At 44.2% G+C, this 15243-nt stretch overlaps 1 pseudogene; it reads right to left on the reverse strand.

The window, feature by feature from the left end:
- Positions 1–10617: 10617 nt before the first annotated feature.
- On the reverse strand, positions 10618–13281 carry LOC123135091 (uncharacterized; annotated as a pseudogene).
- Between the last annotated feature and the right edge of the window lie 1962 nt (positions 13282–15243).

A 15243-nucleotide genomic window follows, 5' to 3' on the forward strand; every position in this document is an offset into this window, starting at 1 on the left:
CTTTTGGCATGAAAATGTGTATCACTACGATCGAGATTCAATCAACCATTCAGGTTTAATGCTAATCTTGATGGTAGAGGGAGCGTGCGATGTTTGATTACATCAAACTTGGAAACACTTCCAACATATATCGTCAGCTCACTTTTAGCTAGTCTCCGTTTATTCTGTAGCTTTTATTTCGAGTTACTAACACTTAGCAACCGAACCGGTATCTAATACCCTGGTGCTACTAGGAGTACTAGTAAAGTACACGTTAACATAATGTATATCCAATATACTTCTATCGACCTTGCCAGCCTTCTCATCTACCAAGTATCTAGGGTAATTCTGCTCCAGTGGTTGTTCCCCTTATTACAGAAGCACTTAGTCTCGGGTTTGGGTTTTACCTTGGGTTTCTTCACTAGAGCAGCAGCTGATTTGCCGTTTCATGAAGTATCCCTTCTTGCCCTTGCCCTTCTTGAAACTAGTGGTTTCACCATCCATCAACAATTGATGCTCCTTCTTGATTTCTACTTTCGCGGTGTCAAACATCGCGAATACCTCAAGGATCATCATATCTATCCCTGATATGTTATAGTTCATCACGAAGCTCTAACAGCTTGGTGGCAATGACTTTGGAGAACCATCACTGTCTTATCTGGAAGATCAACTCCCACTCGATTCAAATGATTGTTGTACTCAGACAATCTGAGCACAAGCTCAACAATTGAGCTTTTCTCCTTAGTTTGCAGGTTAAGAAAATCGTCGGAGGTCTCTTACCTCTTGACGTGGGCACGAGCCTGAAATCCCAATTTCAGCCCTCGAAACATCTCATATGTTCCGCGACGTTTCAAAAACGTCTTTGGTGCCTCAACTCTAAACCGTTTAACTGAACTATCACGTAGTTATCAAAACGTGTATGTCAGATGTTCGCAACAACCACAGACAACGTTCGAGGTTCAGCACACTGAGCGGTGCATTAAGGACATAAGCCTTCTATGAAGCAATGAGGACAATCCTCAGTTTACGGACCTAGTCCGCATAATTGCTACTATCAACTTTCAACTAATTTTTCTCTAGGAACATATCTAAACAGTAGAACTATAGCGTGAGCTACGACATAATTTGCAAAAACCTTTTGACTATGTTCAGGATAATTAAGTTCATCTTATGAACTCCCACTCAGATAGACATCCCTCTAGTCATCTAAGTGATTACATGATCCGAGTCAAACTAGGCCGTGTCCGATCATCACGTGAGACGGACTAGTCATCATCGGTGAACATCTTCATGTTGATCGTATCTTCTATACGACTCATGCTCGACCTTTCGGTCTCCGTGTTCCGAGGCCATGTCTGTACATGCTAGGCTCGTCAAGTTAACCCTAAGTGTTTCGCGTGTGTAAATCTGTCTTACACCCGTTGTATGTGAACGTTAGAATCTAACACCCGATCATCACGTGGTGCTTCGAAACACGAACTGTCGCAACGGTGCACAGTTAGGGGAGAACACTTCTTGAAATTGTTGTAAGGGATCATCTTATTTACTACCGTCGTTCTAAGCAAATAAGATGTATAAACATGATAAACATCACATGCAATCAAATAGTGACATGATATGGCCATCATCACTTTGCTCCTTTTGATCTCCATCTTTGGGGCTCCATGATCATCATCGTCACCGGCATGACACCATGATCTCCATCATCATGATCTCCATCATCGTGTCTTCATGAAGTTGCCTCGCCAACTATTACTTCTACTACTATGGCTAACGGTTAGCAATAAAGTAAAGTAATTACATGACGTTTAAGTTGACACGCAGGTCACAAATAAATAAAGACAACTCCTATGGCTCCTGCCGGTTGTCATACTCATCGACATGCAAGTCGTGAATCCTATTACAAGAACATGATCAATCTCATACATCACATATATCATTCATCACATCCTTTGGCCATATCACATCACATAGCATACCCTGCAAAAACAAGTTAGACGTCCTCTAATTGTTGTTTGCATGTTTTACGTGGCTGCTATGGGTTTCTAGCAAGAACGTTTCTTACCTACGCATGAACCACAACGTGATATGCCAATTGCTATTTACCCTTCATAAGGACCCTTTTCATCGAATCCGATCCGACTAAAGTGGGAGAGACAGACACCCGCCAGCCACCTTATGCAACTAGTGCATGTTTGTCGGTGGAACCGGTCTCACGTAAGCGTACGTGTAAGGTTGGTCCGGGCCGCTTCATCCCACGATGCCGCCGAATCAAGATAAGACTAGTAACGGCAAGCATATTGAACAATATCGACGCCCACAACTACTTTGTGTTCTACTCGTGCAAAGAATCTACGCAATAGACCTAGCTCATGATGCCACTGTTGTGGAACGTAGCAGAAATTCAAAATTTTCCTACGTATCACCAAGATCTATCTATGGAGAGACCAGCAACGAGTAGAAAGGAGAGTGCATCTACATACCCTTGTAGATCGCTAAGCGGAAGCGTTCAAGTGAACGGGGTTGATGGAGTCGTACTCGTCGTGATTCAGATCACCGATGATCCTAGTGCCGAACGGACGGCACCTCCGCGTTCAACACACGTACAGCTCGACGATGTCTCCCACGCCTTGATCCAGCAAGGAGAGAGGGAGAGGTTGAGGAAGACTCCATCCAGCAGCAGCACAACGGCGTGGTGGTGATGGAGGAGCGTGGCAATCCTGCAGGGCTTCGCCGAGCACCTACGGGAGAGGAGATGTGTCACGGGAGGGAGAGGGAGGCAACCAAAGGCCTTAGGTATGATTGCTCCTCCTTTTCCCCACTATATATAGGGGCAGGGGAGAGGGGGGAGGCGCAGCCTTGCCCCCTCCTCCAAGGAAGGGGTGCGGCTAAGGATGGGGAGGAGTCCATCCTCCCCAAGGCACCTCGGAGGTGCCTTCCCCCTTTAGGACTCTTCCTTTTTTCCTTTATCTTGGCGCATGGGCCTCTAGGGGCTGGTGCCCTTGGCCCATGTAGGCCAAGGCGCACCCCCTACAGCCCATGTGGCCCCCCGGGGCAGGTGGCCCCACCCGGTGGGCCCCCGGGACCCTTCCGGTGGTCCCGGTACAATACCGATGACCCCGAAACTTGTCCCGATGGCCGAAACAGGACTTCCTATATATAAATCTTTACCTCCGGACCATTCCGGAACTCCTCGTGACGTCCGGGATCTCATCCGGGACTCCGAACAACATTCGGTAACCACATACAAGCTTCCTTTATAACCCTAGCGTCATTGAACCTTAAGTGTGTAGACCCTACGGGTTCGGGAGACATGCAGACATGACCGAGATGTTCTCCGGTCAATAACCAACAGCGGGATCTGGATACCCATGTTGGCTCCCACATGTTCCACGATGATCTCATCGGATGAACCACGATGTCAAGGACTCAATCGATCCCGTATACAATTCCCTTTGTCTAGCGGTATGGTACTTGCCCGAGATTCGATCGTCGGTATACCGATACCTTGTTCAATCTCGTTACCGGCAAGTCTCTTTACTCGTTCCATAACACATCATCCCGTGATCAACCCCTTGGTCACATTGTGCACATTATGATGATGTCCTACCGAGTGAGCCCAGAGATACCTCTCCGTTTACACGGAGTGACAAAATCCCAATCTCGATTCGTGCCAACCCAACAGACACTTTCAGAGATACCCGTAGTGTACCTTTATAGCCACCCAGTTACGTTGTGACGTTTGGCACACCCAAAGCACTCCTACGGTATCCGGGAGTTGCACAATCTCATGGTCTAAGGAAATGATACTTGACATTAGAAAAGCTTTAGCATACGAACTACATGATCTTGTGCTAGGCTTAGGATTGGGTCTTGTCCATCACATCATTCTCCTGATGATGTGATCCCGTTATCAACGACATCCAATGTCCATGGTCAGGAAACCGTAACCATCTATGGATTAACGAGCTAGTCAACTAGAGGCTTACTAGGGACATGGTGTTGTCTATGTATCCACACATGTATCTGAGTTTCCTATCAATACAATTCTAGCATGGATAATAAACGATTATCATGAAAAAGGAAATATAATAATAATCAATTTATTATTGCCTCTAGGGCATATTTCCAACACTCATACGTACGGGGCGGCGGCGTACGGGGCGGCGTACACAGACATACACATATACACACATATATATATACACACATACACACTACACACATACACACACACACATTTTTTTACTTATTTTCTGTTTTCTGTTTTTTAGAAAATTTAATTAGATATTAATTAGCTAGGTATGTGAGATTTGAATTAGTTGAATAATTAATATAACTAGTTTATTTTTAGTAAGAAAATTGTCGAACTAGTTTATTTAGGTATATATATATGATTTGAACTAGTTGAAAAATTAATATAACTAGTTTATTTTTAGTAAGAAAATTGTCGAACTAGTTTATTTAGGTATTTGAGATTTGAACTAGTTGAATAATTAATATAACTAGTTTATTTTTAGTAAGAAAATTGTCGAACTAGTTTATTTAGGTATATGAGATTTGAACTAGTTGAATAATTAATAGAACTAGCTTATTTTTAGTAAGAAAATTGTCGAACTAGTTTATTTAGGTATTTGAGATTTGAACTAGTTGAATAATTAATAGTAATGTCAATTGTTAGAGATGAATATAGTTAGATATATATTTGAATTGGCTAGATATTAGTTAATGTTAGATAGTAATAAGTGTTTAATGTTTCACCTATATGAACATATAGGAAATGTCATCTGACGACGAAAAAGATTTCATTATGTGCGAACACTGTGAAGACCAGCGCGGCCTGTGCGACAGAAATTTCCTTGTTGATGGTAGGCGCTTCAGCATCAAGCTGAATGAGACATTCGAAGTGGATACAGTAAGTCACAACGGCAATTATTATTTGAATGCAAAACATATGCTTCAACTTATAATTTTAAAGCATGACTTATGCTTCATTTGCTTCAACTTATAATTTTAAATTTTCACTATTCTACTAGCGCATCCCCTGTCATGCAAGAATTTTTGTCTTCGATAAGATAGGTTTTAGTGCTATAGATGATATGGAGGTAAAGAGAGTTTACTTGAAGATGGAGCATGGGTATACTTTCAACGTCAAATTGTATAATGGAGACACATACACCTATTTTGAATGCAAAACTTGGCAAGCACTATGCAAAGCTTATGCATTTGAGCCTGATATGGTTATCACCTTTGATATTCGTCCGGAAGATGATATTGAAGGTAATATAGACATCTGGGTTGATGTGCAAACGCCTCCAGTTCTACCATTATGTGAGTTTTTCTCAACCATGCATGCATATGTTTATGTCTTTGATACAGTTTATTTAAAAATAGTTGACAACTAATTTGTATTGTCATCTTATTTCGGTTCAAGCAAACATGTCCGGCGCTTGGTAGACAGGACCTACTACTGCCCCGGGGCTCAACTAAACTGCAAGGAGATAACTCATTATGTTTCATGGCTTGAGGATCTTAATACTGTCAAGACAAAATTTTTTCCTGTAGAAATGTTAGTACTCAAAATGTGCGACCAATGGTGATCGTATTGAACTACGGTCACATCTATAATCGAAAGATGGTAAGATTTTAACTATTTGTCCTTAATTAGTGCATCTTTGCATACATTATTTTTGAAGCTAAACTTTCATTGCTTAGTATATTAATTACTATACGATGTTCTTTCATCAACAGGGACTTCCGATGACAATTGTGCCTCAGTGGATCGAGACAAAAGGTCGCATGTCAATGATTAGCTTACGACCAAGATTTCCTACAATACACATGAGTGCATTCAGGATTTCTGAAAGCGAAGAATGCCTAATAGTGAAAGATTGGAGCAAAATTGTAAACGATCGCAGAGAAGTACTAGGGGGCAGCAAGGAGAAGCGCAACCCAAGATTAGGAGACAGATTCATCTGCATGCTCCAGTATGATGAAGATGGAGAGCTATACATGTTCTATGCTATTCTACCTGAGAGGGAGCAACAGGAGTAGCTAATTCATGCTCTTAATTAATTAGTACTTATCCTCTCTCATGCATGTCCGTATTGTCCTGAACTTCGATGTTGGTGATGATTATGTTGAACTCGATGATATCTTTGCTTCTGTTACAAAGTGAACTCGATGATTATGTTGGTGATTAGATAGCTAGCGGTAATGACTATGATGATTAAATAGTAGTGGTAACTATAATGACGACTATGATGATTTTTAGCTAGCTAAAGTTTATTTATTTATTAATATGCGATGATGATGATGATGATGATGACCACTACAACTCACTATAACGTAAAGCAATCCTAAATTAAATTGATAACACAAATTTAATTGAAAAATAAAAAATAAAACAAAAACCCACAAACATTTAGTACCGGTTGGTGTTACCAACCGGTACTAAAGGGCTCCCGGCCCCCGGAGCTGCCTCGTGCCACGTGGTTGGCCTTTAGCACAGGTTCGTGCTGAACCGGTACTAAAGGGGGGGCCTTTAGTGACCACACTTTAGTGCCGGTTGTGGAACTGGCACTAAAGGGCCTTATGAACCGGTGCTATTGCCCGGTTCTGCACTAGTGATATGATTCAATTCTGTTAGCACGATTGAGAGATTGCACTAGCGAAAGATGAACCCTGGGCCTCATTTCTAAGCATTGCAATACCCTTTGTGCTCTGTTTTATCATTTGCTACCTTGTTGTTTAAAAAAAATCAGATTACAAAAACCTATATCTACTATCCATGCTACACTTGTATCACCATCTCTTTGCCGAGCTAGTGCACCTATACAATTTACCATTGTATTGGTTGTGTTGGGGACACAAGAGATTTCCTGTATTTGATTGCACGGTGTTTGAGAGATACCATCTTCATCCTGCGCGTCCCATGAATTGATAAATCTTAGGTCATTCACTTGAGAAAAAACTATTACTGTTCTACAAAACTCTGCGCTTGGAGGCCCAACACGAGTCTTCAAGAATAAGTTGTGTAGTAGACATCATATGCTAAGCATAATATGATACGGGATGCACTCATCAACAATTGGTCCTCTGGGTGTGTGTTGTTTTAAACTTTATATGTATGCTCTCTTATGCTTTATTGCAATGAAATTATGTTGTATCAAAATAATTCATAATTGTATGGACCTTTGAGTTATGAGTAGAGATGGCATCAATTTGGAGATGCAGATGACACCGATGGTGTAGTACGAGTGACATAATAGAGCAAAAACATTGAGCCGAAAGCGGATTGATTTAGGTGGAGGTGGCCTTATCTAACACATCATAGGGTAATACTTCTACACATAAGTATTACTTATAATGCTGTAGTAGGAGATCTGAGCTACATCGTCAAAGTTTATAGTGTTATAGTTAATTAAAGAATTAGCCCATGGAAGGCATATATTTCAAATTAACTTCTTTGCAGTAGAAATGTTTTAGGAATGTTGATGATATCTTTGCTGGGAAGCAAGACTAAACATATAGAATATGATTCCAATAATAAACACATGTGATGACTATCTACTAAATCCCCCAAGAACAATTATGACCGAGAAACAAGCTAGCACTACCAAGAGTGAGAATGGGAGGGGATTGAAGAACAATCACCACATATATTCTAGAATCTTCTGCTTTGTTGCAAATAAACTACTAGTCTACAACTCTAGAAACCTCTTAGGAACTACTATGAAGTTATTTGTACATATACACTCCAAAGCAGTCTACTGGGTCTTATATGTAATTAATGATACTATTGGCAATCCCACGGAAATAATTAATATTTATTTTCTAAAACATCACAAAGTAAATTTAAAATAAAACAATATTTGTGATAAGAGTTTCACTTTACAAGACATATATATTATAATCATGATTATGTTGTTATTTATAATATTTGTATTTACAAACAGTATATCAAAGAATGTGTCAATACAAATTGACATATGTTTGCCAATATGAGTTATGAAAAGGTATAAAAAAATTACACAATAAATATGCATTGAAAAAACAAAACTAAAACGAACTTGTGTGTGCCCGATAAGTTTAATTTGCCCTCTTGCGAGCAGTGTCCTTGGAGACTGGAACATGTTATACCACTCGTCTGCACAAAAACAAAAAACTCAGATGTACAAAACGGTACAAAATTACGAGTATGGAAGATATTGCATCAATCTAAAGACTAGGCAGGTCAGGTTTGAACATGGAAGAGCCATCCCGGACATACTTGGTGCCCTCGTAGTTCTTGGGCACCTGGATATGGAAGAGAGGGTAATCAAAAGTCCAACATGACAAAACTAAAACAACCTAATGATCATGACTTGCGATCCATGACCCGAAGATAAACAAGACAAGTCCAACATTACAAATCAAGGCCCCAAGCGAACTCCCAAATGACCACAAATCAAAACGACCAGGAAGACTCGAGCAGAAGCCAATCAAGGCCCTAGGCCACTCCCAAATCATGATCGAACGTCCACAAATCATAATGACTAGGAAGACTTTGTGCCAGTCGGATCTGAACCGATAGGGTAGCCTGGATCCTAGCAACGACGACCAAGGAAGGAAGTGATACGTCTTCAACGTATCTATAATTTTTTATTGTTCCATGATATTATACTATCAATCCTGAATGTCTTATATGCATTTATATGCTTATTTTATATCATTTTTTTGGACTAACCTATTAACCTAGTGCCAAGTGCCAGTTGCTCTTTTTTGGTGTCAGGAGCTTCAGATCTATTTAAGGGTTCAACGACGACGATGACTGCGGCTCCAGGGCACTGGTCCTTAGGGGCACGTGCACGAAGACTTCTCGGGTATCATCGACAAGGTCAAGCCAGCTCCAATAGGAGAGTGGCGACAGCGGCACGTCGGCGGATCGTTCTGGCAGAGGTAGTGATCGTTCGACGGTCTCCGTATCATGATATAATTTTTATTATGTTTGAGGTGCTTTGTACTTCCGGTGAACTTTGATAATAGATTTGAATCATTTTTGCAAAAAAAGAAAAAACCACTTGTGCCAGAAAACAAGAACTTCCTTTTGTGCACAAATAGCCGACGTGCGATAAGTGGCTAACCCCGCATCACGTCAGAATCTTGTGATCAAAACCCAAGTGCAGAGGATACCCTGGATGTCTAACTCCTCAAACACACCAGGGTGATCCCTCTCGTTTTCCTCCCATAACTCTAGACCGGTAGGTCAAACTCTCCTTTTCAAACTTCATCGGCGAATTCGTGGATTCGCCTCCCCTCAGCTGCTGCTCCGGCGGTCGGTGGTGGGGAGGGGAATCCCGGTGCTTCCGCTCAAGTTAGTAATTTAGGTTATGGTTTTTATTCCTCGCAGGTGCGGCGCTCGGGTTGATGGTGGCGCTTCTTTTTTGAGTTTGTCTTCCGAACTTCAATCCTCCTCGAGTTCATTATGTAGTCGATGGAGCTCTGGCGTAGATTCATGCCGTGTCTTTGGGGCCGTGAGGTTAGGGTTTCTCATCATGTGGTGAGATTTGGTGTCAGGTGCTTCAGATCTATGCGAGGGTTTAACGGCAATCACTGTGGCTCTAGGGCGCTAGTCCTTAGGGGCGCGTGCATGAAGACTTCACGGAGGTCATCGACAAGGTCAAGCTGTCTCCGGTAGGAGAGCGGCGACAGCAGCGCGCCTCGTTCTGACGGCCATAGTGGTTATTCGGCGGTTTCAAACTCTCAATGTAATTATTATTATGTTTGATAAGTTTTGTATTTTCAGTGAACTTTTATAATAGATCTGATGCTTTTCGTAATGAAAAAAAACAAGTGCAGAGGATGATGATGAACTGATCGATCGTTGCAAATTTTCCGCAAATCTACAGAGCCGCTCCCCAATGGAACTCAGCAAGGGTGCATCATTGCGCCGGAACTGGCCGGTCTGGACGGAGCACTACTCACAGGGACAGGGACGCTGCCGTTGTTGTCAGCAAAGCTTGTGTTTGTGCCTCCATGGAAAGCAGAGTGCCGTGGCTCTCATAAATACAAGATAGAAAAAATGACAGAGCATCATTCATAGTACTATATATTGACTGAATTCAACATAAGCACGTACAGCAAGGCCACAACATAGATGAATAGCTAAATGCTGATAAGAGACCACAGACCAGCATCCTCTTCTCTGAGCATCTCGATCGGGACTCCGCTGGTTATGGCACGTCCTATAAAAACGAACCGTCATTCTCCAAAAGAAAAACGAAGCGTCGATCGTTGGCCGGAGGCAATACCGATACGGTCCAAGTACTGAAGTACGTACGCCCGATAACTGACGTCGCTGGTGGCAAAGCCCGAACCGAATTGCTCCAAGTGACGTCTCGGATATATCCGGGATAATTGACGATAACCCCCTTGTTTGCAAATCCTTAATCATATACCCCCCGTCGCTGTCTCTGACGTGTGGAGTTTAAATGGCCTGGGGGTTATCATCAAATCTCCCGATATATCCAGCCGGGAAATCAAGAGGCGACAGACATCGATGGCTCTCGAGCGAAAACGAACGGGAGATTCGATCGCATCAGGCGAGGTGAGATGACGTGATGTGGTCGTACGTCTGAGGCTCCCGTCCAGACCAACGCACCCTCTGCTACTGCCAAATCAAACCGAAAATATCGACCGTGCAGAAGATGAGATCGATCCGTTGATTGCCTTGTCGCTGCCCGAAGGCAATAATAATTGACACGACCAGGATGATCTAATCAGACAATCAGAAATGTGCGTCGTGTGGCTAATTCATAGCTTGTAGCCCTGTACGCACTTCAAATTTCATTGTCGAAAATAGCTAACTGAATTGTTCCAACAAATTGGTAACCGAGAAACATTTTTGCAGAAAAACAATAGCATTGACATAGTCTTTGAGATCGGGGAGTCCTTCCAACCACATCGAGATTCATCTTCAACTCAACCTTATGAGCGGAACAGAATATCAGGAGAAGCACCACATCGAGATTCATCTTCAACTCGACCTTATGAGTGGAACAGAATATCAGGAGAAGTTGACGCTGACGCTGCTGTCATCTTCTTCCTCAACAATTCCACCTCCTCGGTGGTCCGTGGATAACTCGAAGGACGAACCTCCATGTGAGGAAACTTCTCGGCACAAAATTCACACACCTTCCTGTCGTGCAGGGATACCTCCCTGATGTTCACCGCAGCTTGAATGACACACCTGATGTATCCTGTGAAATTGCCATCGGACTGAAAGCCATAGATAATTAGCCTCGCCAGATTCTTGTGCTTAAAATGAGGATCAGATGGCTCCCACTTCACATCCGATATTTCGGAGAAACTCTTCTGTGACTCCATTCGGCACTTATGGTCCCATACCGTGATGCAGAGCTCCTCTATGTGTGGTGCAGCTTCAAGAACGAACATTGTCCAAGAGATATCACATTCTTCAGGGTGGTGATCCAGATTCAGAAATCGAAGTTTGGCAAGCACAGGAGCAAGCACTTTTGGGCATTCTGGTTGAACCCAAATCTGTGAGATAAAACAAATTAGAAGTAATAATGCATGCAATTTGTGCATAAATTGCATCATCAAGTGATGCATATGTTACTACCATCAGATATAAACATCATACATGAATGGGAAAGAGATGATTAGAGTACCTTTTCGCTTAAAAAGTCCAGATACAAATCGCTTACTGTGGGGGCATTAGCAAGCAGCTTGCTTAAGTTGAGGATCTTGCCTGAAAGGTTTGCATTAGCAAGGCTGAGCTTCCAAAGCTGAGGGACAAAACCAAGAACCAAGGGATTTTCATCACAGGGCCAATGATTGTAGGTCATCCGCTGGAGCTTTGGAAGACACTCAAGCACCACTGTTTTAAATTCCCCAAAGGTGATAACAAGCTCAACGAGTCGAGCGTGTTCTACATGCAGCACCGAGCGAACCCCCCGTCACACTCGAAGAAAGAAAGGGACTCGAGCTGCTTGCAGGTGCTAAGAATGTTGGGTATGTCCGATTCTCCAAACCTCAAAAACCGTAGATCCAGCCGCGTGAGACCAGCAAATGCATCCGGGCAATCACGAACAAAATCATTGAACTGCTGAGCAAAGAGCAGGCGATGGGCATCAGTGCAACATCCATTATCCCTCAGTGGCATGATCTCAAACTCAGCTGCATCCAACTTCTGGGTCGCCATGGCAAGGCCGACCGATTTTCCGATGGAGAGACAGCGAGAGGGAACCAAGAAAAATTTGAGCTTCAGCTTGCGAACGGTGATCTGTGGAGACCTCGTACTAAGGATCTTGTCCGTCACGTCAGCCACAACACCATCCATTTGAACCAAATCACGAGGGCTAAGATCAATTACGATCTGCGAGAGCATAGTGGGCAGCTTCTGCATTTTCTTCGAAAGGATGCAGGTTCTTACAGCATCAAGGGTACCCACCCTCTCGAGGATGTTGAGCAGCAAATCATTGGGCAGCTTGCTTAGCCTGTCCTCCGCATTACCAGCTGTTTTGGTAGACTGTGTTTCCACTGTCTCCAGGATGTTGTTGACCAGCACATCATTGGGCAGCTTGCGTAGCCTTTCCTCCCCATGACCAGCTGCTTTCTTCGACTGTGTTTTCACCGTCTCAAGGACTTTGACCACAACATCACTTGGCAGCTCGCTTAGCCTTTCCTCCCCATAACAAGCTTCTTTCTTCGACTACGTTAAGGGGACGGATTAGTCATCGGTGATAGATCAATAATTTGTAAGAACAAATAAAGCAAAAAAAAAAAGACTTACATCACGGCTGTGGCGGCGACCTCTATTGAACTTCATGGCAATCCGATCTCAAAAGGAACAAAATAGACAACTTGCATCGACAAACAAAACGCCGGCAATTATTCTTGAAACGATGCTCCTTTGGTGTGTGACAATCGTCGAAAACGGGGCTGAGTGCTCTGTATATAGCCTCCTCTGAATCGGATCCAACCTGGCAGACAATTCGTAAGTCAGATTGATTTACTATCGTTTCACAAGAGGCGGGCATATTAAAACAGCACCTTTTGCTAAAATAATCCGAAATAGCTAGCGTTTTCTTCTTCGAATCCGATTACAGAACGAGATTGCCACATGTGTTTCCTTCTTACTTCTTCGACTGAATCCGACCACAGAGCGAACTTGTAGCTTTTTCTTTCTTTTGCTTTCATAATTGCACCCTTTAGCGACTAATCAAACCTCAGCATCTCTAGCCAATCCTTCGCGCGCGCTGGTGCAGTGTATGTGCTTTCCGTGCGTCAATAAGAGCATCTCCAATAAGTGTCAGTGCACGCTAGCCGCCGGCGTGTGCGCTGCCTGCGTCAGTAATTGCCAGTGCGTGCGTGCGTGCCGCCGGGTGCAGGAGGAGGAGGGCAAGAACGGGAGGGAGCCAGGGAGGTCATACCTGCTTGTGCTCGGGGCGGCGGACGCTGGGGACGGGGCAAGCTTGGAGAGGAACCACAGGAGCGACGAAAGGCAGCGTCCGACGCTGCGACGGAAGGGCGCGTCCGCCGTCAATGCCGAGAGCGAGCCGTCCAGCGTCGGGCGCGACAAGGAGGACGACGGCGTCAGGCGGTGGCGAGAGCGGCGGCGCGGCGCGGCGCGGCACAAACCCTCAGCGGCGTCCGGGGAATTTGGGGAATAGAGAAGCCGACGACCGAGCGGAAACAGGGTCGCAAAACGGGCCCGAATTTGCTGCTCGGCTTGGCCTGAGCTCGAGTGGGTTTCGGGCTGAGCAAAATTCCAAAAAAAAACCTATATTTGAGCAGCCGCACCCAAGTCTCATGATAATTTCGTCCCTTCCCACTGCGCCGGCCCTTCCCCCTCCCCCGCTCACACTGTAGCCACGTCGGCGCCTCCCAAAGCCACCTGCCGGCACCCAATTCTGCAGCGCAAACCCTGAATCCCTCTAGCCCTCTTTCAATCGACCATCGCTGCCCCCGATTGCCTCGAATGGCCAGATCCAGCCGCCGGGGGGCGCCGTCGTCGAATCGACGTCGAGGGGCGCCGCCGAGTCGACGTGAGGGGCCACTGCTGGATCGGTGTTACGGCAAGAACGGGGTCACTTAGCTGCTCCCAACACCCACCGGCGTGCCAAGCTCTAGATCCATGCCCGGCATGCCACCATCAAGAAAGAAGAAGTACCACATCATGCAACAGCGCCCATGAGGGACGTGTGTGTCGGAGATTAAGGATCGAGACATTGGAAGTAGCACTGGATCAGCTCCTTCCAGTCAGTGTAGCAGGCGGGTTGTGCCTACAACATGACGTTGGTACGCCTCCATGGCAGCCGAGCAAGGACAAAATCATGTCGATTTACTAGGGTTCTCCTTGGTGACCGAGAGTCCTATAGGTTTTCACGCAGCGGGTCTGTTTGGAACCGATGGTTTATCATGACGAAGCAAGATCACAAGGGGGTTGGTCATGGCGGAAATCGGGAGAAGCATGAGCTTGTCGATGTCGTAGATCGTCAATGTGCAGGGAAAGATGGAGCTACAATCAATCCGCCAAAGGAGAAGAACGGATAATGAGGTGAGGGCAGCGAATAAGCGGCTATTATGTTGATGGTGGGTATGCTAGGGCACGCCTGAAGCCTAGTATGAAATTAAAATAGGCCCGAGGGGCTAAATATGCATGGAGAAGAAGCAGCCGAACCGGATTTCCGAAGAGCTGAGGAGATGCATGATATAGGAGGTCAGATGTCTGTTGGGAACATACGACGAAACCTTTCACCCGCTCGGCACATTTCATTGCCATGCCAATAGAGTGCACTTCGATACATGAAGTGACACTCAAAGTGATGGCGGCAAATGTTCCTGGTGCAGTTTCAGTTCCTAGCCGGTTGGAAGAGGGTGATGGATGGCGACCCATGGATTTTTCGTGGGGTAGATTTGTTAATGTACGACTATTACGGGTTTACAAATATTCGGTACAAAAAACAATTGAGTCAGACAAAATTTAGTTCTGGATTTTTTAGATGTGGTAATGTAACTTCAGCTGATTTTTTTCCCTAGATTTTTTGAGTCCGACAAATATATTTTTTCATGTAAAGTCCAAAAACAGTAGAAAACAACAATGGGGAAGACGCGGAGTTTCTGCTCCCGAGCTCATCCGCACCCGTGCTCAGGAAAAAAACAAAACAAATACTAGGAAATTTCAAAAAATTCCAAATGTTTTTTGGGTGGTAGATAATTTGATGCGTGAGGTCCGCTTCAAATTTCAACTCATTTGAA

Source organism: Triticum aestivum, chromosome 6B (genome assembly GCF_018294505.1).
Source record: "Triticum aestivum cultivar Chinese Spring chromosome 6B, IWGSC CS RefSeq v2.1, whole genome shotgun sequence".
Lineage (NCBI taxonomy): Eukaryota > Viridiplantae > Streptophyta > Magnoliopsida > Poales > Poaceae > Triticum > Triticum aestivum.